Source organism: Lepisma saccharinum, chromosome 18 (genome assembly GCF_977018435.1).
Source record: "Lepisma saccharinum chromosome 18, izLepSacc3.1, whole genome shotgun sequence".
NCBI classification, from domain to species: Eukaryota; Metazoa; Arthropoda; class Insecta; order Zygentoma; family Lepismatidae; genus Lepisma; species Lepisma saccharinum.
In genome coordinates, this window is record NC_139246.1 from 12342621 (window position 1) to 12370149 (window position 27529).

Here is a 27529-nt window from a genome sequence, read left to right on the forward strand (position 1 = left end):
AAGAAAAAGAAATGTACAAGGATGTCTCTAAGCCAGCAGTCCGTCATACCCAGCAAGAAGACCCAACAAAAGCGAAATGTTAATTAGATGTGGTTCCGATCGCCTTTCCCTCCCCCTTCATAAGGTAGTTTGTGTAAGGAGAAATGTTTGTTTATGTTTTGAGATGAGAATGATTTACGGGTGTAGTGCGGGACAGAAATTTGTTTACTTTCCTAATGTATACAGTGTAATGTTACATATTACATGATAGTGAGTTACAAGATGAATATCGATATAATAACAGGTAGAAAAAATAGTGTAAATTGTGTCATGCACATGAACGATTATTATCATTCTGAAACCACTTAGGAATAATAATTACTTTAGTGTAATTGAGCACCAAAAATGCACATTAACGTGGTATTCTTATATTCAGTTTTTTATAACTTCATATAGTGCATGAATTACAGCACTCGTCTGTGTACCCTTAATATCAACGGGATCTTGACTCCAGTGAAATGCAAATTGCTTGCGGACTTTGTCCGAATCCACTCGATTGACATCTTATACTTGAAGGAAGTTTGTATTGTAGATTTTAACTTCTTGTATGGGTACGAGGCTATTGTAAACTTGGGGATACGCGGGAGAGGGACGGCAATTTTAATCAAAAGTGGTATAGAAATACAAAATGTAAAGAAATTAGTCGATGGGAGGGGAATTAGTTTTCAAAGTCAACACTATACTTTTGTTAATATCTACGCCCCCTCCGGACAGCAAAACAGATGGAAAAGGGAACAATTTTACCAGACTGAGATAGTATACTTACTTCCAAATAATGATTCGTGTATAATCCTAGGTGGTGATTTTAATCAAGTGCTGCGATCATGTGAATGTGTAGGCAAGTTTCAAAATAGTTTAGCATTAACGACCTTAATCAGCGATTTACAGCTGAAGGATATCTGGACCGAAAAACGAAAGGACATAGTGTTTACCTATTTCAATAACAAAGCAGGTTCTAGATTGGACAGATTCTATACACTTGGTCATACTATAAAATATGTGACGACAATAGATGCTTTGCCGGTACCTTTTTCAGATCATATAGCAATCAGAATGAGTATTAATCTACAAGAATCTAAATTAGTTTGGGGTCCGTCCTATTGGAAAATGAACTCTGCCCTACTTCAACAGCCTAATGTTAATGATATGTTTGAAGAAAAATGGAAGTATTGGTGCCGGCAACAAAAACACTATACTGATTACAATACGTGGTGGGTAAAATACGTAAAACCTCGAATTAAATCCTATTTTCAATGGCTAGGGAAAGAGAGTGCACGTGACCGGAGCTTAATGTTGAACTTCTATTACAAATGTTTACATGAGTTATGTATGCGACCTGACGTCACCGAACATTATCCACAGATACAAAAATACAAAGCACAAATCCTTACGTTGCAACGGCATCACTTGGAGGGTATAAAGATAAGAGCTACTCATGCGTCATCTTTGCAAGATGAACGAACCTCTCTATTTCACTATGTACAAACACAAAAACAAAAGAGAGCTCTTTTGATAAACAATATTGTCGATTCCGGCGGAGATACACATAGAACTCAACAAGGTATATCACAAGCGTTTTACACGTATTATAATAATTTGTATACTGGTAAAGAAGTAGATCAATTGGCTGTACAACAATTGCTCACCTCGGTAAATAATTTTTTGACGGACGAAGACAGAACTTTGTTAGACAGTGACGTCACCGTCGAGGAGGTGTATGAGGCACTGCGTACTTGTAACGTTAAGCGCACTCCTGGCAACGATGGCATAGGCTACCAATTTTATATACGGTTTTTTGATATTATGAAACATGAATTGGTCAAGATAATACAAGATGCTTTTCGAAACAAATGCGTGCTTCAAAATGAAGGTATAATTGTACTGATTGCCAAAAAAACGCGTCCGAGTGCAGTGACTGACTTTAGGCCCATTACTTTGTTAAACTGTGACTATAAGATTATGGCCAAAGTCTTGGCTAATAGACTGAAACCTATATTATCTTCCTTACTCAGTTCACAGCAAACATGTGTTAGTAAAACTCAAAATATATTTTCAACGGTGGCGGGTATACGTGATGTCATATCTTATTATGAAATGCAACAAACATCAGCTTGTGTACTATCCTTTGATTTTACAAAAGCTTTTGACCTTGTAATTCACCAATATTTGTTTGAAGTACTTCGAGCCTATCGCTTCAGTGAAGCTTCTATATCTGTTTTGCAAAGTTTCTATAGAAAGGCAACCTCCCGTCTTCTTATCAATGGATTCGTGACTCCTGCAATACACGTGACGAGATCAATTCGCCAGGGGTGCCCCTTGAGTATGCTTCTCTTCGCTTTGACCTTGGACCCACTACTCCGATATATTCAGTGCCGAGCCCCACCCGCAGCGAGTGCTTTCCTTGAAACGCAAGTGTTTACATTCGCAGACGATTTATCAGCTTGTGTAACAACAACGAACCAGCTTCAAAATATACTAAATGCAATGTGTTTGTATTGTTCTGCCAGCGGAGCGGAAGTAAACATGACAAAATCAAGAGCTTTACCTGTTGGCAACTGGAAGCAAGATAATCCGGACATAGGGATACAATATGTAAACGAACTCAAAATACTGGGCATTACTTTTCATACTAACGAATCCAGAATGCTGGATCTAAACTGGACGAAAATTGTAAGCGAAATCAGGTTACAGTGCTATCAAATGAGAGGAAGGCAACTCAATTTAATTCAGCGTGTTTGGTTCCTACACACTTTTATTTTTAGTAAATTAAATTATGTCGCTCAAGTGTTGCCAATCACACAGCAATATCTCCGACAAATAAAGTCTGCTGTGGGATGGTTCATGTGGTACGGACATTTTTTTCGGGTACCTTTCCCGATCATGTGCCAAACACAAATGACAGGTGGTCTAGAACTATGGAATATTGAAAATAAATGTAAGTCGCTATTTTTAGCTAGAAATTATAAATTGTACTTAATCGAACAGTCGATTACATCAATGTGGTTGCGTACATTTACCGATACGTTTCCACCGCAAAATCCACCCAACTTGTCTCGACTAACAAAGAACCCTATGTATGTACGAATTTTTGTACAAGAATGGAGTTATGTGGAGATTCCCATGGATTTGAAGGAGAATACGTTGTCCAAATATTTGTATGAACATTTTCAACGACAACTTATCTTGCAGCAGAGTCGAATAGAGAAAAAAATTCCTAATGTTATTTGGTCAAATGTCTGGCAAAATCTCCACAAGCCTTTCCTTGACACGGACATACGAAGTTTGTGGTATACCCTGGTGCATGATCTAGTTCCAACAAATGTTCGACTAAATGAAATAAAAAGATTACCAACAAATGAGTGTAGACAATGTGGAGAGGTGGATACAAATGAACATCGCCTCACTACATGTAAAGGCATTTCAGAAATTTGGGCCTTTCTCATTATGTGCCTTGCCAAAATATGTCGTATATCGCCAAAATGCTTTCAAGCAAAAATATGTATATTACCAGACTTCAAACATTTCCCTGTGAAGAAACAAAATGCTATTGTGTGGTTAATAGCACATACAATATACTATATATATAGCAAAAAGTTTGAACCAAATATCACCCTATATACAATGTATCTTAAAAGATCTAGATGGAAACAATCAAAAAAACAAAATGTCAGATTGTCACAATATTTTGGTAAATATCTGGATGTAATGTAATTGTATGTATACATGTAGGAAAAAAAATCCATAGATGTAAACAGAATAGTGAAATAAAACTTTATATATAAAAAAAAAAAAAAAAAAAGTCGGTAACGCGTCTGACTACCATGCTAAAGGTCCCGGGTTCGATCCCCGGCCGGTTCAAAGCCGGGAACTTTTCTAACGATGGAAGCGGCCCCGGCGCCCACCCAGCGTCGAATAACATGGGTACCTGGGGGAAACCCTGGGGGGTAAAGGCGGTCAGGGGCGTGATGCTGATCACATCACCCCACTCACGACCGGATCAAGAAAGTGTGGGGCGTTACCCCCACACCCCCTATACGCCTTCATGGCGTGGTGCTAAGCACAGGGGAGCACTTTACCTTTTTTTTTTTCCTACCTCTTCTTAATTATTTTTTTCGAAATTCATCACCACTAAAACATTTCTCACTTCATTAACAATAACGGAGTGTAAGGGGTGACCTTCCACGTAGTAAACCCAATAGTCTATCTCACTTCCAGGTACTACACCATGGACTGCATTTTGCAGACTAAGGATACTGTGGCGTCTGGCCAGTATAATTCTGTGTGTTGTCCTGTTCTCTTTGTCCTTACCAAAGCTGAGGGCCCCTTTACTACCTCAGCTTCTAACAAAAGTCAGAATATTTTAATATTTCAGTAACACGACATTTCAATTATGCTAATAGCCTAAGTGCTGACGCACCCAAAATTTTAAATTCATATTAACAATATAATCTACAAAGTACATTGAGAAACATTCAGGAGCAACACAGTTTCAGCAAACCTTGCCGAAACGCGAGCGTCAAGTAGGGAGGGGGAGGGGTGAAAGTCAGCGATGCCAGCGCATTTTCTTGCCTGTCGAGTACCCTTCGGGGAAGTAATCAATGACTTGAACTATTCAGGTAATGAAGGTTTTCTTCTAATATGGTAATTGTCTTTCTACTTTTCTAGAGTCGTTTTCACGTTCAGAAGACACAACGGCGCTTATGGAGAAACCGGACAGTGTTGCCAATACAGCGCTAGCTCATGTCGCCGGGAAATGATGACCTTCCTTCACAATGAAGGTGTTACATATTTTGTATATATATAATGATAATTATATGTAATTATTAATATTAATATTATACTGTGAACGTTACAGTTGCCCTTTTTACTATGATCCATTGCGATCACTACACACGCGAGTGTAATGCACGAATATGACACTTCAGAAATCACTTAAAAAAGTAAAAATCACTGAGAGCTCACACAACTGAAAACACTTTTTCGGGAGAGGGAAAAAGTCTAAACAGACCAAAGCAGATCTCTCACTCAAGTAAGGGGAACCTGGCACATGGGTTAGATTCAAGTTGCAACCCAAACAAACAAATGAGTTATGGCCCACATGAACCGATAAGACGTGAATGACTCAAGCAAGGCATGTCATATTTCTATCTTGAAGCCCCATATTTTGTCACGTGTTGGAAAGCCTTTCAAAGGTTAATATGGTGTCTATGAATTTATGTGTACGTTGGAAACTGAAAGGTGATCTTCATTTCAGTATTAATGTCGACAGTAATGTAAACAAAAACAACGTGTATTTGCGACAGCACTAATGTTGCTCACAACAGCAGCATTGGAAATAATTGTCAATTATTAAATTTAAGTAATTTCAATTCTATTATAACAAACTGCATGAAGTTCATATTTTTACTGAATGGAAATAAAATAACAACTCAAAAACTTGGTGGTGATTAGCCGGAATGCTGCGGTGAGTCAGCTCAAGATGGCCAGACAACGTCTCCTTACTTCGCGCGCGGTTCGGGTTAAAAAGAAACTCCAAATGCATGGAAGAAATATTTCTGGGAACCTTTGAGTGGTTATAAAAAATAATTTCATTATTTTCTCCACAACTTTGTCGCTGGAAGTTTTTACTTGGAATTACAGAACAAAAAATGGCCAGCGACGACATTTTCTACTGCACGAATATAAAAAATCTCCACATACTTTATTTGAATATTTTTTAATGCAAATATGCTTTAAAGTATTGATAAATTCTGAGTACCACCGTCACCTATGACAATTAAAAAACAGTGTCAATTTTTTTCATAATGAAAGCTTCAATTTTACGGCATGTTTCAACGTAAGGAATGAAAAAATGTAAAAATTGTGTTTTCACAGAAAATTTTCGTTTTTAATTTATCTAAAATTATGTAAGCAAGTTACCAGTTTTTTGTGTTCACCATCGTATTCTCTACAAAATTTCCTGCAAAACTGCAGGTACCGATTTTACTTAAGCTAAATTTGTAAATCCAGAAATTTCACAACAGCGCGCTCGTATTTCCCATAAGAAAAGCATTGCCCATAAGAGCCCATTGTGTCTTCTGAACGTGAAAACGACTCTAGTGATTTACATTTTCTGTTTGCAGTTGTAGCGGTATAAAAATATAATATGTTTGTTTGAAAATATATTTTATCGCCCAAGGGAAAAGGTGTTGCGGGGATGTTATTTACGCCACTGAATAGAACCAAACATTTGGTTCCAATCACCATTGATAAGGCCTTATTTGGAACGACTTAGTTTCAAGGACAAGAGTTATTTTATTTCTGAAACATGTGAGTGTTTTCACCGCCAGATCTAGACGATGAAAACTAAGAATAAATTGTCATCATTTTAAAGTTAACGATAATAGCGGCGACCCTCTGCCTTTGATACCTACAATTATTGTAGGAGGCACTTTATCTAGCGTACGTAAATCTAGGTCCTTGAAAGTCAGCTTCATGTGAGTATTATTTTATTCCATCTCTCTTGAATATCACACATCCAATGACGTAGAATTGTACATGGACGGAAAAAGGAGGCGTTGAACTATGTTTAGTCTTAGGAAAAGTCGAAACTCCGATTTGATTATCCGTAACTTGAAGTTGAAATTGATTCCCATGAGGAATACATCGGATTCTGTAAATATTTATTCATCATATTTTTTAAGCATCGTGTCTAGCTTAATAACCACCTTCAAAAACCGCTTCCACTTGCAACATGGGAGAAATTCATAGTTTCTTGTATAGTCAAGGGTTCTTTTTAGTAGCAGTGGCCATTCTGATGATATTGAAATAAATGCACGACTGGTGCGAAATTGTCATTCTTTCCTTAAAGAAAATCAGTAACCTTTTTTACAAGACTTTTCTTTCGTTCTTTACGAATTATGCAATAGAGAAAATGGCAAAGTACGTACAAGTGCAAGAATGCATTTCAATTTAAAGACTGCTGCACTTTACACAATATATTGCTTCCACCAAACTGGCCTGGCACCAAAATGTCTGAATCCCACCAACTAGTACAGAAGTACAGAATATACGCCAACCATACAATCCATACAATTTTAGGTGTTTGATTCCTTTTTTTATTGATAAATCGAGAAACAATAAACATAAATCTTCAGTTGTTATCAGACTATGCAGAAATTATAACAAACTTGTTCAAAAGGGAATTAAAGTAGACTTCGCGCTTCCTTTCATAACATATAGCTCAATAATAAAAATACATATCGTAACGATCTTACCAGAATCCTAACCATTATGCTTGGGTGATGTAGCTTCGTCATTCATTCATCCTCACTGGTGGGCACTCGCCCTTTGGCAGATAAATCGATGGTAATAGGCGAGAGGTTACTTTCACACTTGAAATGGCACAACACTAAGAATTTGGGTTTATATCTTCCAGTTTAGATCAACATGGTTAGAGAAGGATATTACCTGTCTATTCGACTATGAAGAAATCCTCGGAGGAAAACTCCTAGAAGTGCTCTATGCAGACTCGCTCAAGCTCCCCGATCTTTCTCGTTCCTCGTTCCAAAGCAAAAGACCCCACGTCGCCCGTTACACTCTAACTTATCCTTTCTTCCGCCACCTGGTTATTGCTCCCTAATACCCGTTGATCAGCAACTTACTTTCAATCAACCAGGAAGATTGATTTGATACTGACTTAGCATTCTTTGAATGCTTCAGAGAGTAACGGCCGACGAAGGAGGTTGTTGCTTTTGGCTTGCTACTTTTCTCTAATCAGGGGAACCTGATACGATACCTCCCTTGGGAAAAAATTTCCCAAATTGAAATTTATATTCGAAATACCCATGTTGATCTATCCTTAGAAGTTGGAATTTTTTTATTAAAACGTAGAGAAGGAAATAAAACAAAATAAAAGAAACCATATTTTCCCTGCCAAAACCCAAATATTAACGAAATTAAAATTGTATGATTATATCAAGTGCAGATGCGGTAACAGGCCATAAGTAATGTGATAAGTATTAACTGTTTATGTACTTGGCCGTAAAAACAAGGTAAGCAAAACAAACGCACGTGTTTTCGAAGAGAGAATAAAAATGTTTTGGTTAGCGTAAGCAATGTTTTCCGCACGTAATCAGTCTGTCGGTGTCATAATCACTGGAGGCCAGAGCCCAACGTCTATGTTGTAATGGCCGCCGTGGTTATCACTTAATAACACTAAGATGGACATAATTCGAGGGCGTGGCTAGGTGCACAAAGATGGCCGGCCACTAGTTACGTGACTGTCCCCAAGAATTTCGATGTCGCATGTGTTTGGGGATGGCGCGCCGGAGGCGAGCGGCCTGTTTACACAATTACGTGTTGTGAAGAACTGTATTTCATAACATTGACACAATGTTAGGAATGCAATCCACACTGGAGCTCACACAGTAGTTTTATAAAACACACGTGTTCGCAGAAAGTGTTGTGTAACTATAGTTCGTTGATCACAAAGGTTCCTAGGATCGCTGAGACACTAACTGGAACTACAGAAGTAAATATGATTTATTTGTATCCAGGAAACACACACGTACTCTTGTGGATGATAATTCCAGTGAAACACAATCTATGTTAGAAATTTTTGCACACACTGATTTCCGTTCCAACATTTTCTTTCTAAAAACTAAGAGAGAAGAAGGGAAAACGGTCAATGAAACTGGTAAGCACTTTGAAAATATAAATGTTGTCGTGCTGCACGTTCACTTAAACTGGATCAAATGCACTGTTAATATACATTGTTGAGAAGTGAACAATTCCTGATGTTTTCTCACTTGGTACACTCCTATGCACTAATCGTTGAAGGAAGGTTTCACATACTGGAAAATTACTTTTCAAAACTGTCTTGCATGAAAACGTGTGTAATTGGATGTGATTTGTTGACTATATCACATCGATGCACTACTAGAAGCGTTGGGACATGACCATTTTAGGAGGGGTCATGTATTGAAATGCTGGAACAATGGGTATGTGGAACTAAGGTTCATTGCAGATTAGTTTCCTCTTCTGTGGCTTTTGAATTGATTATCTACATAGGCTTGCAAATATTTAATACATTACACGTAAGGTAATCTGAGACGTGTAAATTGCACTGTTTGATGGCGTAATGTGACCTTAATTGGGACGGGTCAACGCACTTTCTGGAACACACTCTTCTGCTTTCTTCTTTCTTCGGTTTTCATTTTCTTATTCTTCTTTTCTTCTTATTAGTTCTTTCTTCGTTTCTTCTTATTTTTCTTTTCTTCTTATTCTTCTTTACTTCTTATTCTTCTTTTCGTCTTATACTGGAACAGTGATTGGGGAAAGGGACTGTAAAACTTAGTCCGTTGTGGGGATTTTCTTCGTGTGGAGAATTGTGGAGAATTTTGTTGCTGGAACTTGGTAACTCCGGCGACTTTCGTCGTGAACAAAAGGGAAGGAATTGCGGGAATCTTCCGTTGATGAAGTTGGGGAATGCGAACTGGAGTTAAAGTGCCTGCTCCCATGGCTGTTGCATGCAGTTTTCCTGAGGAGATAAACCATCGGGATGCGTGCGGATTCGGGTTCGAATCCCGTTCTCCTCGCTGGTGATTGGCCAAACTGCTGCATGTTGATTCCCAATAGATACGCTGGGAAAATCCTTCTCCTGTTGATAGCTTTTGACTGGTGTGATGAATAGACAGACTTAGGTAAAGGATAAAGTATAATTTCGTAGACGGGAAATGAGGAAAGGGGTGTTGATCTAGACTTATTAACACAAATAACAAAATTCCAATGCTGTGCCATACCTTGTGTGAACATTTATAAATTACTATGAAAATGCAAATTAAAAAAAAAAGGACTAATAAGTATTAGAATAATAAAATATATGGGTAAGCTTATAATCAATCAGTTCTGTCACATTTATATGAGAATTCATAAAGAGACCAATGAAATATTTGTTAAATTTATCGAAACTATTACATTGTTTTCCCTTGTGCTATGAGAAATATCTTGTTGTCAATAGAGAAATGAGTATACCTTAAAAGTGAAAGTATTTAGTGACATGCCTAAAGGTGCTAATTTGTGATCTTTAAAACATCGTAACAATTAGTCACGGTGCCTATTTGTGACGGTTCACTGCTGGTCCAAATACATGTGATAATACGTATCAATTAATCTGTCTTGCAAGTTGTTTAAAAAAAAAATACTTAAAATAAATCTAATTATTGTATTTAACCTAAGTGCATAAATGCGTTTATGGTAAAATTTTATCTATTTAGGCTAAAATATCCCTAACGTTGTTAACAATAAATTCTATCGTTAAATAAAATATCTAACGGCTATCTCCTTAAATAAAACTTGTCCCTTGAAAATTTAATGAATGAACGCCACTGGCTCAGAAAAATATACATAGTCTAAAGTTTTCCTTGACTTTCCCAATGCTCCTTTCTCCTTATTTCACAGGGGATATCCCCGTTTGCTTGTTTACGTGTTATTGTTGTTTCTCCGGGGCTATAAGTGTACATCGACTACATTTTTACCAGCTACACAGGGGCTAGGTGAGCCCAAGAGCAGCTTCATTTCAGAATAGTTTTGGAAAATTCCTCACCTGAGCTCAGTTACCCAGGGAATCGAACCAGAATGTCCATCATGGCAGACGCCCTACCAATTTGATCATCGCGACTCTATATAATGACAAGAATAAGCAAATTATCAGATGGGCTCTATGCTTCGGGCCCTTATACGTTGAAGCAAGTAATCTGAACTTTATGCAAGAGATTTGTTTGAACATATCATCCTAGTTAAACTAAATGTAACATTTTTGCTTAATTAAGCTGTCGCTACACGATTCAGTTATCATTGAAGGGTCATTCCATGTCAAATCAACCGACAAAAATTATTATTTTTGAACCTTAAGGAATCAGATTTTTTAGATTTTTTGTTTGTACATTCTACCTATCAAGATGACAAAATCTGACCAACTTCAGATATTTTCGGCTCTAAGTTTTTTAGTTATTTACTTTCAATAATGCAAAATTCCAAGATTTGACGACGTTTTGAAATCTGTAAACAGCTGTAGATTATCAATTTGACCTAGAGAGTTAAAACTGGTGTGATTCTCTTCTGCTTTAATTAGCTTCAATTTGAAATACAACGTGACTGTGGTATTTGAATTTTATAATTTTTTAAAAACTTGAAAAAAATATTTTCATTAATTAAAAATGATTTTTCAAATTTTCAAAAATATATATTTTTAAAAATACATGTTTTGAAGACCTCAAATGACTATTTGTGTGAATAATTTCGTAATTGGACGGCAATGGGTTCCTATGGATTTTTTTTTTTTTTTGTATTGTAATGTGTGTGAAATTTGGTAAAATTGGTGACTTCCATGTTAAAACCACAACTATATGCTGAGTGGTTGATGTTGAAGTCTTCACATTTTTCTATTTTATAATGTTACAAAAGTACAAAAGTCATGAAAATACCTAAAATTTATCAATTTTAATATCAGGTAAGCAAATTGAAGAATGTACGAGGAGAAGTCATTAAATAACATGAATTTTATTCTAAACTTCATGAAAATTCATACACAACCAAAATTTGTTTTGGTAATCAAAAACGTTCACAGCATGTACACTTCGAAACATCTTATTTGACCGCCCCGAAAGAATTCTAAGTCCCGAAATCGTAAACTTAGCAACATTGCTCTTCAGCTCCAGGTGAGAGTATCCAACTTTGAGTAGGTCCTTCCACTAGACGAAAAACGCTGCGGTGATAGGTTTTCAATTTAACACTTTCCATGAACTTAAAAACTATAAACCACTATTATAATATGCAATCAAACAGAAATAATAATTTGGAAAAAGAACCTTGAAGGATATTTACGATTCTGCTTGCTCGAATTGAAATTTGGGGGGTTTGAAACACTGAATAGAGTTTTTCTCCACCTGGAGGATATTGCCATCAAGTTTGTGCAGAAAGAAGCAAATTTGTGAGGACTTTATGCCACATTTTATTTACAATACCTTGCATAATATCGAACAGTTCTCAAAAACATATATTTTACACGACTTGTCGAGAAAATGTGCTTGAAACACAGGAAGGTGGGAGTCTTCATAAACGTCAACATGTTTTAAAGGGTTTAACGTCATTAAGTTAACGTAGAGCAGTTGGTTAGGCGCTCCTATCCTTATTTTTCATCAAGCGTGAAAGGTCGCGGGTTCAAATCCCACCCTCTCCTCTTTCTTTTTTGTTTGCTGAACAGATACCGTTGATATTAGAATATTAAAAAATAAATCCGATGCACACTTGAGGGACGTCCCTTCTGCGCATAATTCCCCTTAGAAGTTGGAGATTTCCAGGATTTAAAGTTAAAACTTTTATTTTTATTTATTGTTCATGCGTTGTGTTAACACACACATCATGATTAATTCACAAATCACATATATGTATTCAGGATGCAAAATGTAATGTTATTTAAGTTATGTATTGTTTGTTCTTCACTGACACCTAAAATATTGATTATTTGATTTCGATATACTAAAAAAAGATACACAGTTATGTTAAGTAGTGATGTAGTGCAGTACTGTAACGAAGGAGAGCGTTTAATGAGTTCAAATTGCTAAGATTGATAATTTTATGTCCGTTCCTTCGTAATGACTGTTGTCAATCCCCTCACCACCATCTTACCATGCGTCTAAAACTAATAGTAAATCGCTAATTAACATAAATAAATTGTTATTGCGACGAAAGCCGATTCGATAAGAAACTACTAATAAGTATTTATATAGTGAGTGACAAACAAAAAATTCAAAACCTCATAATGATCGTTAATTCCTCACTGCTTTGTATCTAAAATGTTGTCTTCTTTGAACAGAAAGTACGAGTATCAGATACATAACTTTCTCTTACTATTTCCTTTCCTCTCGTGAAATACAGAGACCAATGTTAACTTCTTGTCCACCTCCGTAGCCGAGCGGGTTAAGGCGTTCACTCGTCTTGAGATCGTTCGCTGCGGGACGGCGTAGGACCTACGTATAGGGCCGGTGGCAACCCACCATCGGGAGCTCCGAAGATCTACAACGGCTGTGGGTTCGACGGGCTGACCACCCGTCACCCCAATACTGGTCCAAGATCTCCACGCTATAACAGGTGACGGAGGAACAGTGTGGGAGGGAGACCAGCGGTCGGTAGGTAAGCCAAGGCTCTAACGGGCTGTCGCGCTATGGGTTATTAATGTTAACTTCTTAGCACGGTGCATAAACTTTACACCCAACGATATACTACTGAAAAAAATCCTGCCTAGGTGGAGACCTCCCTCGTAAGAATCAACCACGCTACCTCTTCTCCAGGTAGCTCATGTTAAAATTTGCTACCAGTTTGAAGAAACCAATTCACACATAACGTCATATCTATAATTTCCTCATGGCAATTTTCATGAGGAAACGAATTCAGATAAAATCGAGAAACGCTGAAAGGGAAAAATGATGAACATGTCTATTGGCGTTTTGTCATATTTTGTAAATTGTGTAAAAATTCCGTGTTTTGAACAAGCAATCGTTTAGTTACGAAGTATTTTGTTGTTTGTTGAAAGTAGGAACAGGAGAGCGAAAAGGAGTCATTTGAATCAGACCCCGTTTGACAAGAAACTTCAGCTTTTTTCCAAAGACTGTATGAAAAGAGAGAGGAACGTATGAAATATAAAATATGTGTGAAATTAAAACAATGGGAACCTTGAAAGATAATACTAACGAACTTCAAACTATGAAAAACATATTTTCGTGGTGGAAAACTCCAAGTCATTTTCGAAATATGAACTTGATGTTTTTCTTTGTTATGAAGTGGAAATATGGGACGATACGATCCCTCAGCAAGAAAATTTTAAGTAAGCTACCTCCAAGTTTTTCAATGGTCATAATTACTAATTAGGGTCCGGAAGTTGATGAAAAATCAACTTTTTTTCTGACCCTTAAAAACAATGCTAAACCTGATATCATGTCCGTTTCCCTTCAGTTAGAGCCGGAAAAAACTTTCTATTTTACAATTTTTTTTTCATTTCTCGACCTTTTTTGGCTTTTAGTTTATTTGTCAGTATTTTTAACAGTTTTTGTTGCATTTTTACTTCTTTTTGAGGTTTATTTTTTTTCCTCCCCTGTTGTTTCGTGCATTTTAAATGCATTTACTAGTAAAACTTACATATTTAGATTTCTTGACATGGTCCTTTCAGCAAATTCACCATGAATCAAAAATACGGTCAATGGAAATAATATTATTCTTAACTGAAATGTTTGGCAATGGATTAAAATACTTTGTGTGAAGATCTACTTTGAGGTTCTTTTTCTGGACACTATTATCGCTTTAATCTGTAGTTTTAAAGTAAAATTAGTCACAATATTAAATGCAATTACACTCTGGTATACGTGAAGCAGAACTGTATTTTCGGATGCTGGCCGACTACAGATTATAGAAGGCCCACTCTGAAAGGAGATGAATTGGTTGATTTGGTGTTTTAAGTCAACTTTCTGCATAGTAAGGCTAATCGGGACTGGACCTACAGTTTAAAGTGGGATCCGAACCGAGTGCATAAAATATCGTGAACCGTGTGGTGTAAGGGGATCGTTTGCTTATGGAATGGAAGGTCATGGGTTCAAACCTACTTCTTTGCAAAATCTTTTCCGGGAAGTAAACGGCTTTGGACGAGAATGCTTATCTACGTTTCTTGGATATTTCCGTTGATATTTATGCGATTTATGTCCGGCATTTCTGGATGCAGAAAGTTGACATGTAAGTTCTTAATATGTGTTAACTTATAACAGCTGAATGAAAGGAAAAATATTTCCTAAAATCCTGCCAATCACTGAAAGATTAAAAACATTAGTAGAATCATTACTTGAGGCATGCACAGTGGCGACAATTATGGAGTGTGAAGGGGCAGATGACCCCGCACTATGCTAAACATTATCTACCAAGGGAAAGAAACTGTCCTTGCCCTCCCCCTCCCCCCACCTTGCCCCATCAGTTTTGAAACCCAATCGCCGCCACTGAGCATGCATCGCATAAATATTTACAGTAATATCATATAATATTATATTACGTTTTTAGAACACTTCGTACTCGGTAAATAAGAAAGAAAAAATAATAAGGAAAGGGTGGGATTTGAACCTACGATGTTTCGATCTTGACGAAAACAGTAAAAAGAACGAAAGAGCTGTCATCTAACCAACTACTCCAGGAGATTGCTAAGACAAAGCTCAGTAAAACATGTTAATCTCAGTTGAAGCAACATTGTGCCGGAGTTTCGAACCATTTTTCGCCAAGAACCAAGGAAAAGACACACTTTGCAGAATCGTTTGGTGTTGTGCAAGGTATCTTTACAAAACATTTCGCATAAAATAATCATAAATTTGCCTTCTTGCATTCAAATGTGACCGCAATTCTTTCCAGGTGGATGAGAACCTGTTCAGTGTTTCACAATGCACATACATTTTCCTATTTTCAAATCCAGAACGAAGAATATTGAAATATTTTCAACAGTCGTATTTCTACTTAACATTTTTTTGTCTACTCATATAATTTATTACTGCTTTAGGGTATCTTTACTTTATGGAATGTGGAAGAATGAAAAAAAAAATCACGAGCGTTTTCATTCAGGAAGAAGAAATGTTGCAAAGTTGGCTACTCATAGTTGGCTCTTAAGCGCTATGCTGCCAAATTTACGAATTCCGGACTTTGAAATTTTTCAGGGCGGTCAAATAAGATGTTGCGAAGTGTACAATGTTTAGCCGTTCCGTCTGCCTGAGCTCATTATTCAAAACAAATATGTTTATCTTTGCTGAAGAGCACTCTTCTGTAGATAATATTTTATTGGGTTATTCGTAATTCAGGTTCTGCTGAGGCCACAATCACGGATAATCACAGGAAATTGAATCAAGCCGTAAAGAAATCCGGAAAAGAATAATGATAGCCGTGTTCCAGGATGAGAATCGTAACTGAAATTCAGCACTGCTAGCAGACGTCTGTATCTCGGTAACTTTTGTGTTTAAGAGAGGGAGTGGTTCAATGTAGAGTTATATTGTATAAAATGAGCATTTTAAAATTACGTCCACGCATTTACCTAGGTAAATATAAACAAAGTTGAGGAAAGTATAGTCTTAATCATTTCTTCTTTACCACCTGATTCCAGGACATTTGTGCATCCCGAAGAAACTATTCGGAATATTGGCACAAATGATGCCATTTGAGGATTGTCCCTGAAAACCCTGGACGTATAGCGTTCCTAGGTTTGATCTGGCTATCAGAATCCATTCTGTCACCACATGAAAGGCCACACATTTATTAAATGAAGTCTATCTACGAACTTCTAACTTTTCTACATAAAATGAAAATGAGCAGAAAATGGTTTTGATAAAGCTAATCCCAGCTTCTCTTTAAAAGTGAATTACAATGTTAAAATTAGTATTTTCCTCCTTGCTACAAAATTGAAAATAACATAATGAGTGTTATTTTAATATTCGTATGCAGACTTAAGAGTGCATGGTCCATTAGTCGAGGATCTTCTGTTGAATTGCGAGGACATTATTTCAACCTCGTTAATGTTAAACAACACCTCTCGGGTGTTGAAGATGAAACTGGCAGTGTAGCCAAGATCACCAAAAATGTGTGCATATTCGAGTACAAGAGCTTGTCACAATTTTCTACTGCTACATTTTCCATTCAGATTTGAAAGTGTAAAATAAATAACAACCAGGCCATCCAACATTTTGACACACTGTTCCAATGAACGAGGAAAGGGCATTTAATATTGGAATATGTTGTGGCAATTTTTCAATGTGTTCACTCTAGTTCATTTTTACTACAAAATGGTCCAAACATGGACAACAGTAAAGTTTCTACTATTGGTGTATAAGATTTTACAAGTCACCCTACTGAGTATTTATACTTTTCTGTCCATCTTGTGTCGAACAACTTGAGAATGTTACAGAACTTCCCTAGCTATCTTGCACTGCATTTTTCACAACCAAATTACTTTGAGAAGATTGATTGATTTATTTGCATTATTTTACTTCGCTTTTTGTGCCACTTTTGGCTAATGTACGAAGATCGGGATGAGTGATGACATGATGAAATTGATCAATAGACACCCAAAACACCCATGACTACTCCGGGTTTCGAACCCGGGACCCACGATATACTCACCACGGGGGACTGCTTCTTTGAGAAGACTCGAGGAGAAAAAACTATAACTGATTTGACATTCTCAATATCGCAGAAATTCCACAGAAATGGGCAATAGCCAGGGTTATAATATGTGCTGAACAATGTACAAAAATTGGTTTTGGACACTTCTCTGAAATTATCTATCTATCTCATCCCCTTAATTAACAACCAATTCCTTCACCGTCATATTCTTCACCAACTATTTTTTTTTCTAAATCCACACCCACTCAACTCAGAGAGAGTAGAAGTACTAATAGCTGAAGCTAACCCAGATTCAGTTACAATCTCCACTAGGGACAAGGTTCCCATTCCGATCTAGAGTTTGGAAAATGGTTTTTCGATTTTCGTGATTATCAAACAGTTAAGAAATTTCAAATTATCAAAAAATTAGAACCTGAGAAATACTTAAATCTTGAATGGTAACAAACCATATCGGGAACTTCTAATGAAAATATAATGTTCGCGCTATAAATTCACAAGCAGCTGCTTCGGGCAGAAATTATTACATGTGGTATTATAGAATTTGTGAAATATCAGGAGTTTTCTGACTATTTTCCAGAGACATTCCGAAGGAAATAGCAGACGTTTGCTTTGCAGTCCCATCTGGTGTGTGGAATTAATTTCTTTCCCATCCGTATCCCGTTCTATACGCTTGTAATTTATGAGAACAAAATAAATCTGAAGAAATTTTTAGGAACAAGTCTCTGGGCATAGCGGATACAACAGGTAATCTGGTAAATTTACTGAACCAAGAAGGGGGTGGTTCGACACGTTGAACACCCCCCCTTAAATACGCCCATGGGTAATATGCCAACTGCTCTTCCTCACTGGCTACGACATTTCCACAGTGACTGAGCTTGTAGAAAATGAGATAGAAGGCGGAGATAGGCGGAATATTTTCTAGATATTCTGGTAAGAGATGGTCACCTTACGAATCCTTTGATCCACCATAGTAATATTATACTAGTCCTTCACCTTAAGTTCATTTCGTGCTTATCTCTGGTCACCTCTTATCCTTCGTCATCCTTATCTTTCTTCGCCCCCTGTGTCTCGTCGCCTCCATCATTCGTTATTCCTATCTTTGTTCGCCCCCTGTTTCTCGTCGCCTCCTATCTTTCGTCGCCATCTAAACCTTCTTAGCCCTCAATCCTCGCAATTCTTCTCTTGATCGCCCGCTGTCCAACGTTGCCCTATAATCTTTCGTCAACTCCTCTCTTTCATACTTTCCGTACTTATCTTTGTTCGCCCCCCTGTCTCTCGTCGCCTACTAACTTTCGTCGCCGTATAATCTTTATTCGCCCCCATCCTTCGTCATTCTTATCATTGTTCCCTGCAGTCTCTCGTTGTATCCTATCTTTCGTCGCCCCAATCCTTCTTCATCCTCACCTTTGTTCGCCCCCTATCTTTTGTCGCTTCCTATCATTTGTCCGCCTCTCACTTCCTTATTATTCGTCGCCATTATCTTTCATTATAATTAATCGCTCCCTATCTTTCATCGCCTTTCATTATTTGTCGCCGTTATGTTTTGTCGTTTCTTATCTTTCGTCGCCCCCTTATCATCCGTCGCCCCTATTTTAGTCACTCGTTGCACTCGTCTTTAAGCTTCCTCCTATCCCATAACTGTAGTTCTTAATAAAATGCTTCAATATTTGCTATATTTCATTTCAAATGAACATACTATTCAAGAAATAAGTAAGGCTCTTGAGGGTTTATCGCCCCATCCACCCTGCCTCTTCAAAGATGCCTCCGTCATGTTTATTCCGCTCTTGTATGTTTCGTAATTGGCAGTATGTGTGTTACATTTCATTCCAAGGTGTGAATTATTTATCAATATACGAAAAAATGAAACTGGTTCTCGGTGGAAATCGCCCACGACGCCTCCTCAAGGGTTTCGTAGGGGGAACCTCCCCCTTTAATCCGCTCTTGAGTCTGTTTGGCGTTTTGGTTCAATTCTCGAAGCTCTCATTGCGTAAAACAGGAAATAAATATAGTGATGGACAATTTCCTCGAAATGGAAAAGCTAAAATATTCAAAACGTAATTCTTCGTTATTAAACTACCAACTACATAGAACAGAATGTGTAATGACTTAAATTGGAGCCTCATTATAATGATAACACATTGCCGCTTTACGTATAGTATTTCTAAACAAACAAATCCTCCTGTTCATAATATACGTCAAACATTGTTAAGTGTTTAAGGACATTTGAAATGCAACCGATATCATGAAACTATAATTAGTGTCCTCGTAATATAAGGCAATCGAAAAGCCTTATATTAAAATAGAAATATATAATGATTAGTTATGTTAGTATGATGAACATAAATTTAATTTATTGGTGTTTTACAACTAGGTTGTGACAACAGAACCAAACAATTGGTTTAATCCTCAACAAAGGGAAGTCCTTATGTGAAACGGGATAGTTTGAAGGACAATAATTCCCTTACTACAGAATCATGTGAGTGTACAAGTTTGTATCTCAGCATTCAGGTGACATGGACGAGCAGTGAGGTACAATTTTAATTTTCATGTTTATTTTTGCAAAGTTTGAAAAGTTGAAAAGGTCATGTTAGAGCGAAATATTGATGAAAAAAATAAATTACATAGTTTAAGATGAAGAACCAAAATGATCATTGCAGGAGCTACGTTAGTGAATTAGATGTGTTATGTTGCACGTGGAAATCTATATCATTCTTCAGTTCGAAATTACTGAAGGTTTTTTTTTTCAGTTTTAAGTAGAATATTGTGTTTTGCCGATTTTGTATTTTTAAAAAAGTCAAATGAAGAAGGTCCTCAACCTCACATTTTTTTACTCATTTGAAGTTTGGCATACTAGAAGGGACATCTGGGGTAGGAAATTGTACAAAGTTGTAGATCCATATATTTTATTTTTCCACAATTGCAGTGGTGCAAACTGTGCGATTTTGTCAGTTTTTATCAACATTTTGTTAACTTTAATTTGCAATATTTCGGCAATCAGGATGCCTATAGAAGTCATACGGAGGGCGTTAGAATGGTGTAGAAGGGCTCTTTCACTCGAGATATAGCATGTCTATGTTAGGGTAATAGAAGAATTGAAGATGTAGTGGAGGTTGATCGTTTCATCGTCCGACCTTGTCCAAGGTCGATTGATACTAGGGCCTATTTTGACTAAAATTAAGCTATATTTTCATATCATCTGCGCATTTAGCTAATCTGTAAGAGTAACAAATTGTCCGTCTTGCTACGAGCTCTAAATTGCTACTACTATGATGATGACCCCTGCCCAGGGGTCACATGACCCCCTGTTGATTGGCTGAGCTCGTCCAGGAATTGGGGTCACTTCATGCCCCTGGCAAAAATTCTGAGAATTGAGCTGGTTCGGGAATGTCTCGCCATGGTCACGTGACCCCTGTTCATTGGCTGAGTGTGTGTATACAGGGTGGTGCAAAATTCAGTTTACAACGCGGAGGAGGTGAATCGCCAAGTGAAATGAAGACGAAAATGTAAATGGAATTTTGTCGAATGACGCACCGTGTCAGAGCTAGAGGATGCCGAAATCGTGTGAAAATGGACTTCACACCTCCATATGCCGACAAATAGTACTGATAAAGATGATGCGGCAGGATATCCCCATGTGCGTGTGTCGCACATGGGCAATGGCACGGGTGCTGGTGCCTGGCGTCTCCCGTATCCTGTCCAACACTTCCTCCTCAAATTGGACACTGCGCGGTCTGCCACGATCCCACACCCTAGGTCGTACAGATCCAGTTTCACGTAAACGAGCATCCACCTGTTGAAACAGGACATGTGATGGTAGGCGCCGATTTGGAAATCGTTCGCGATACACACGCCTTGCCTGATGGCTGTTTTGGTGTGTCTCACCGTAAACGAGATGCATATCGGCAAGCTCGTTGGTGGTGTATGTCGCCATTGTCAGGCTCACATAGGAGCACACGAATACGTACGAAACTAACTTGTGATGTACCGTTCACGACTACAGAACTGAACACTCCACACAGGTGTCCACCCCGTACAGACAACACAGATGGTACGCACTACGTATTTCCTGACGGTCACTTTAGCAATGTGATCAATTTCACCACACGCCTCAGGATGAACACCTTGCGACAACATGCGTAACTGACAGGCAGATCGCTAGTCGAGTACACTGACGCGTTGTTTGTGCGTACGTATACCAGCGATAGCGGGCCGTGACAGGTAGCATCCCGCTGAGGGCCTCTAGCGGAGCTTTATGTACTACTACGTCTTTCGTCGTAGTATTTGGAGCCGATATCAGTACATGCTGGTCGTTCTCTCACGTGTACGTACGTATTTCATTTCTACGTACAGCCTTGGATACTACTTGTGTACGTGTTTGTCATCATAGTCACCTCATGCACATGTTGTCTGTGTCCCCTCTTCTCTGGGGAATCCCCTTCTGCAGCCTGCTTTTCGGACACTTCGTGGCGAAATGTTCTTCATGTGCTGTGACCTCCGTCATTTCCCTTTGTACCTCCATTCGATACCTGCGTTCCATGTCGGACATACGTATTCCCGAGAATCCCTCACTGCTTGTGGGGAATCCAACCCGCATTCATTTTCGACACGCGATTTGTGCATCATTCGCTAGCCCACGTGTGTTTTCTTTGGGAATATCGTGACGCATCTTCTTTATGAGTACTATTTGTCGGCATATGGAGGTGTGAAGTCCATTTTCATACGATTTCGGTATCCTCTAGCTCTGACACGGTGCGTCATTCGACAAAATTCCATTTACATTTTTGTCTTCATTTCACTTGGCGATTCACCTCCTCCGCGTTTTAAACGGAATTTTGCACAATATATATATATATATATATATATATATATATATATATATATATATATATTGCTTGGCATTGCATCTGCAGAACCCTGTAGCTGGGTTGTTAGCATATTGGGCTGCGACGCCAAGGGTCTTGGGTACGAATCTCGCTCGGGCATGGTTGTGTGTGAATGTCTGTTCGCCAATTTTTATTATTTCATTATTCATCCTCATCGTTGGGATTAGCCAAGAAACACAAAGTGCGAAGTAAAATATAATAAATAAAAATAATAATTATTCTCCTGACTAAAACAATTTATTTCAGCTCTATGTAGCCAGAGATACTCAACATATCACTGGATAAAACTAACTCACAATAACTGCACGTGCCTAGCGTGATGCACGAAGGCCGGCGAATAAACTAGAACAGTGGCACTGGCTTATATGCGATGGTATAAATATTCGATGGGGAGATCTGTCACAGCGATAATTTGTTCACAGAAGCGCCGTAATTATCTATAATTTGTGTCTCTGTTCTGACATGTCGTGTTGGAAATATGGAGGAAATTTGAGAAACAAATGACAAATGTATTTCATACCTATTATCAAGCGTTTGTAACATATTATTATGATATTTCCATAGGAATATTTGTCTCTTAGCAACTAACAAATTCAGCTGTATTTACCGTTGGCATGCCGCATTGCAGTAGAATTGTATCTATGCAGACAGATAGTTGCAAAAGACGAAGCAGTAAGGACACTGTTGTCTAAGCACATACAGGATTGGTCAAAATTTTTGCATTAAGTAAGTTTTTCTTAAGTAAGTATTATGTTAGTGTTGCCTAGTAAATTAAGAGCCTCTAGATTGATTCCCGGGTGTCTGTATTAAAATTGTTCTCAGACAGCAGTGTTGTGGCTTAGTAAATTAATAGATTCTCGGTAACTAAAATGTTCTGTGACTCGCTCGTTCTTCACATCATAAACAAAAGTTTTCTCTGCGATAAGAATAACAGTACATAATGTGTTGTCAGGCAAGGGTTCATGGAAATTGCACACAATCTTGATATTAGTCCTATCATTGACCGCCACTTGTTTTCTTTTGGTTGTGTTGATGACAAACATAGGTAGGTGTGCTGTGACGTGTTCGCGGCATTCAAATAAGGTGGTAAAATTTTGGAAGCAAAAAAATTACAAAATATATTTTGTTAAACCACGAAGCCCACGACCACTTCACATCAGCATTGTCCAAACGTAGAGCAAAATAAAAGAAAGTGTTTAATGTCTTATAGCCTGTAAGAAAATGCACAAACCCGCAACGTTTTCCCCCTTTTACTCAAAACCACCATTTATTACCTCTGGGGCAAAATCATCATTCATCCGAAATATAATATCCAGCTATAACCACAGAGATATCAAGTTTTGGCCCCCTTATGCTGACTCACAAAACATCGTGGATCTCGAGCACCCTATCCCAAGCATACCGTATCCTTCCCCTTATATTTAGCAGTCGCGATTAGCAATCGGTTTCCGTATTCTTGGTCATCTAGCCACGGAAAACGAATACAATTTCAACATGCACAAAACAAGATGGTTTATAGTTACGATTTTATCTTAATCCAATATGTAACGTGTCTATTTTCCGTCATTATTGCTTAAGTAAGATATACAGTGAGTGTAAAATGTGTTTGGACACCATTGATGGTACATAAACAAGGGATCCGCTCAGGGTTGTGGGTGCAAGTAGGCGAGTGGAATGAAAACCACATTATTTTATTTCATATACTTGTTTATCTAATACAACAGGAAAATACAAAATATAAAAAATAAACCTTCTATAAACAATAATAACGAAAATATCACATATTTTGGACACAGAAAGTCTTTGGACACTTGTCATTCTTGTCCATATTTTATGCAAGAACAAAAACATTTAATGTTTTGTTGGATTTCCTTTGACACGAATCACTGCCCGGTGAAATAGCGTTCTATTCTTCCTGCAATACTAATTTTAGGTCGAATTTGCTGGATATGTTTCTTTTTCTTATCTGTTCCTCTAATACACTCCATAAATTTTCTATGGGGTTCAGATCTGGGGATTGAGAGGGGTGTGAAGTTGTTTTCGGGTGTTATATAACAGCCACAATTTTGTATTAAGGGCGGTATGCTTAGGATCGTTGTCCTGTTGAAACAAGTAATCATTACCCAAGTTCATTTGAGCCGCACTAGCGTTCAAATTATTCTTCAATATATCAATGCACATGTACTGATCCATCGTTCCCTCTATGAAATGCAACTTGCCGACCCCAGCAGCACTCATACAACCCCATACTAAGAGTGAACCGCCACCGTGTTTGACAGTTGGGATTAAGGTTTTTAGGCTCCTACTCTGTATTTCTTTGCCGCCATACCATATGCCTACTATCCGACCCAAATAAGTTGTATTTGCTTTCCTCCGAAAAAATGACCTTGTTCCAGAAGTCTGCATCGTAATTCCGGTGATATAGGGCAAATTCGAGTCGCTTCTTTCTGTTTATTGCACTAACCCAAAATTTCTTCCTTGACACGCGTCCATGGTAGGCATTTCGTCGGCATACGTTACGAACTGTACCGGAGGAAACTTGCTTATCTCGGTCTTGAAGGCTTGCAGCCAACATCGGAACACTAGTTTTGGGGTCTTTTTTTTGATAGCTCGAAAAATAAACCGTTCGTCTTGCTCAGAAAGCACTCGGCTTATTTTCTACGGTTTTTGTTTCGACAATGCGATCTATGATCACGTGCACTGTTGATTTAGGAATTCCGGACAAGCGTGACATTTCCCTTAACGATTTGCACTGGTTGTGTAGCCGGATAACTTGCGGACGTTCAAAAACTGTGAACTCTCTCCTTCCGGGACCTATGTTGCACTATCGTGTTCAATGAGGCGGAGCTTTTGCCGGTACTGAGACTTGCAAACTGACATCTGTGAGCCCAGACGTTGAAGGGGTCAGTGGTACGTGTATGGCAGTCCAGGTGTATTGATCCTGTTTCACAGAGGTCCTTTTTAATGTTTTTTTACTAAGTGTCCAAACACTTTCTGTGCCCATAATTTGTGGCATTTTTGTTATAATTGTTCATGGACTGGTTATGTTTTGATATTTTTATTTCGTTGTTTTGCCAAGAAAGAAAGAATTTGAGGTAGAACCATTACATTTTTAGTCCGCCCACCTACCTTCATCCAGAATGCCAAGAGAATCCATTATTAAGGTAACTACTGCAGTGTCGAAACACTTTTTACACTCACTGTATGTTAAAAAACAATAGACAGATGGAATAATTGATCAACAAATAAGATCAGTTAGAAAACATCGGAATTTCAATTTTGTGGCAATTTATTATAATAACCTAATCCCCGTACAATTCGTAACTTTCCCCAAACAACTGACAAATACGTCTTCACAAATATAACTGTACGTAGAAAATAGTAAAAGACACTTGCGTAATAAATAATTCATTTACCATACGTACCCTTAAAAGAGAATATGAAGATAGACACACATATTAAATAGATTTCTGGCATGACACGGGTTTAGGTGATCGGAAAGCCATATGTTCTTTTGTCGGGGATATTCTCGAAATGAAGCTATTGAATTTAGACTGAACTGTGGTTGCATGGGATAAATTAATTAAGTCTCGATGCACAAAAATGAATAATTCAAACTATTCCAGAAAATCATAGTAAACTAAAACAGACCGGTCATTAACACAAACCAAAAATGAATTATACAGGGTGTCATTTTAATGGCGCCCACGGACCACAGATTCGTATAGAGGACATCAAAACAAACAACTTTTCTCAGTAACATTTTTCTCGTTGGTGTGTCGATTCGACGCTACAGTCTTTCAAAAAAAGCCATTTTGCCGCCTGGATGCTGGCAACCCAACACAACATTTGATCGTATCTGTAACGTCATTTCCTGCGGCGAAACAGCGCACGGAAGGGTTGCAAGGAACACACAAATTTTTGGAAAAATTACAAACTACCAACCACATTATTAGCTGTAAAACGAATCGAGAAACGCGTCCAGTACACCGAACCTCATAGCCTACCAGCCTTAAGATCAGCAGTCATCTCCGGGGAAGGGGGAAGTGAACCAACGATATGAAAAATAGTAAGAACGTACCTATTCAAAATTATGTATCAATATCCCATTTTGTCTCAACCTACATGTTAAATAATATTTATTTATTTACAATTTACTTGGGATTACCGCTAAGCAGTTTTTCCCATATCTATATATGTACTGTACATAAACTTACATTTTTTAGTACATTATTATTAAAAGATACTATGAACATTTTTTTTTCTATTAAATAGTTAAGGCGCATTTTCTAAAAAAAGATAACAATATATATCCAACTGTAAGGTTAGGTTCACAAATCAAAGATTCCAAACACTGAGGAAAAGGAATTTCACAGTTTATAAGAGTTTTATAGAATGTCTCTCTTTCTTGTGTGTATCTATTACACTCAAATAGGATATGGTGTATATCATCCTTGTTGCCACATGTACAGTTTGGGTTTTGTACAATCCGGATCTTTTGTATATGACTTTTAGTAGTTGTATGTCCTGACCTAATACGATTTAGTAATAGTATCACATTCCGTGAACCTTGAACTTTTGTAAACCAAGGCCTCATTCTTTTGAAATTAGCTATCCTCTGATAAAAGCTGCCTGCATTTTGAAATTCACCTTTGCACCATTCCGTCCAGTTTTCCTTCAACTTTTTCTTCACCCTCGGTAGAAGGTCTGTGTACCAGGTTTTCAGCTCCAGTACAGGTTGAATTACCTTAGCTTGTTTTGCATACAAATCTGCCATATCATTTCCTAAATTTTGACAATGTGCTTTAACCCAGGTTAAATGAATTATCTTTCCCCTGCTCCTTAAATTTTGTAAAGTTTTTACACAGTTTATAATGTATGGGGAGCATTTAAATAATAAATCATAATTGGACTGAATTGAATATAATACACTTTTGGAATCCGTTAATATTAATATATTTTTTTCTTGCAATTTATATGTATAAATTAGTGCTTGCATAAGCTTCAGCTGTAAAATTGGAAAAATCTTCCGGTAAATATTTCATAATTGATTCCTTCTTTTGTACATCATAAACAGCACATCCTACATTTTGACTACTTTTTGAACCGTCTGTGTATATATAAAGTAATAATCTTTCCATCTTTCCATGTAATCATATTTTGTATATTGTTCAGGAAAATAAATATCTCTATATTCACAAACAGGAAAATCTAGAGTATATATGGGCTTACTCCTTACTTTCAATAATTTTTGATGATCCTCATAGTACTCATTATATAATTGCACCCATCCTATATCTTCGCAGTTATTAATTTTGCCTGTATCATATAATTCAACCAAGTCGAATAGAATGTCGTTAAACGGATGATTAACTTCTGACATTGTTTTTAACAGATATTTAATAGACATTTCAATTTTCCTATAACTT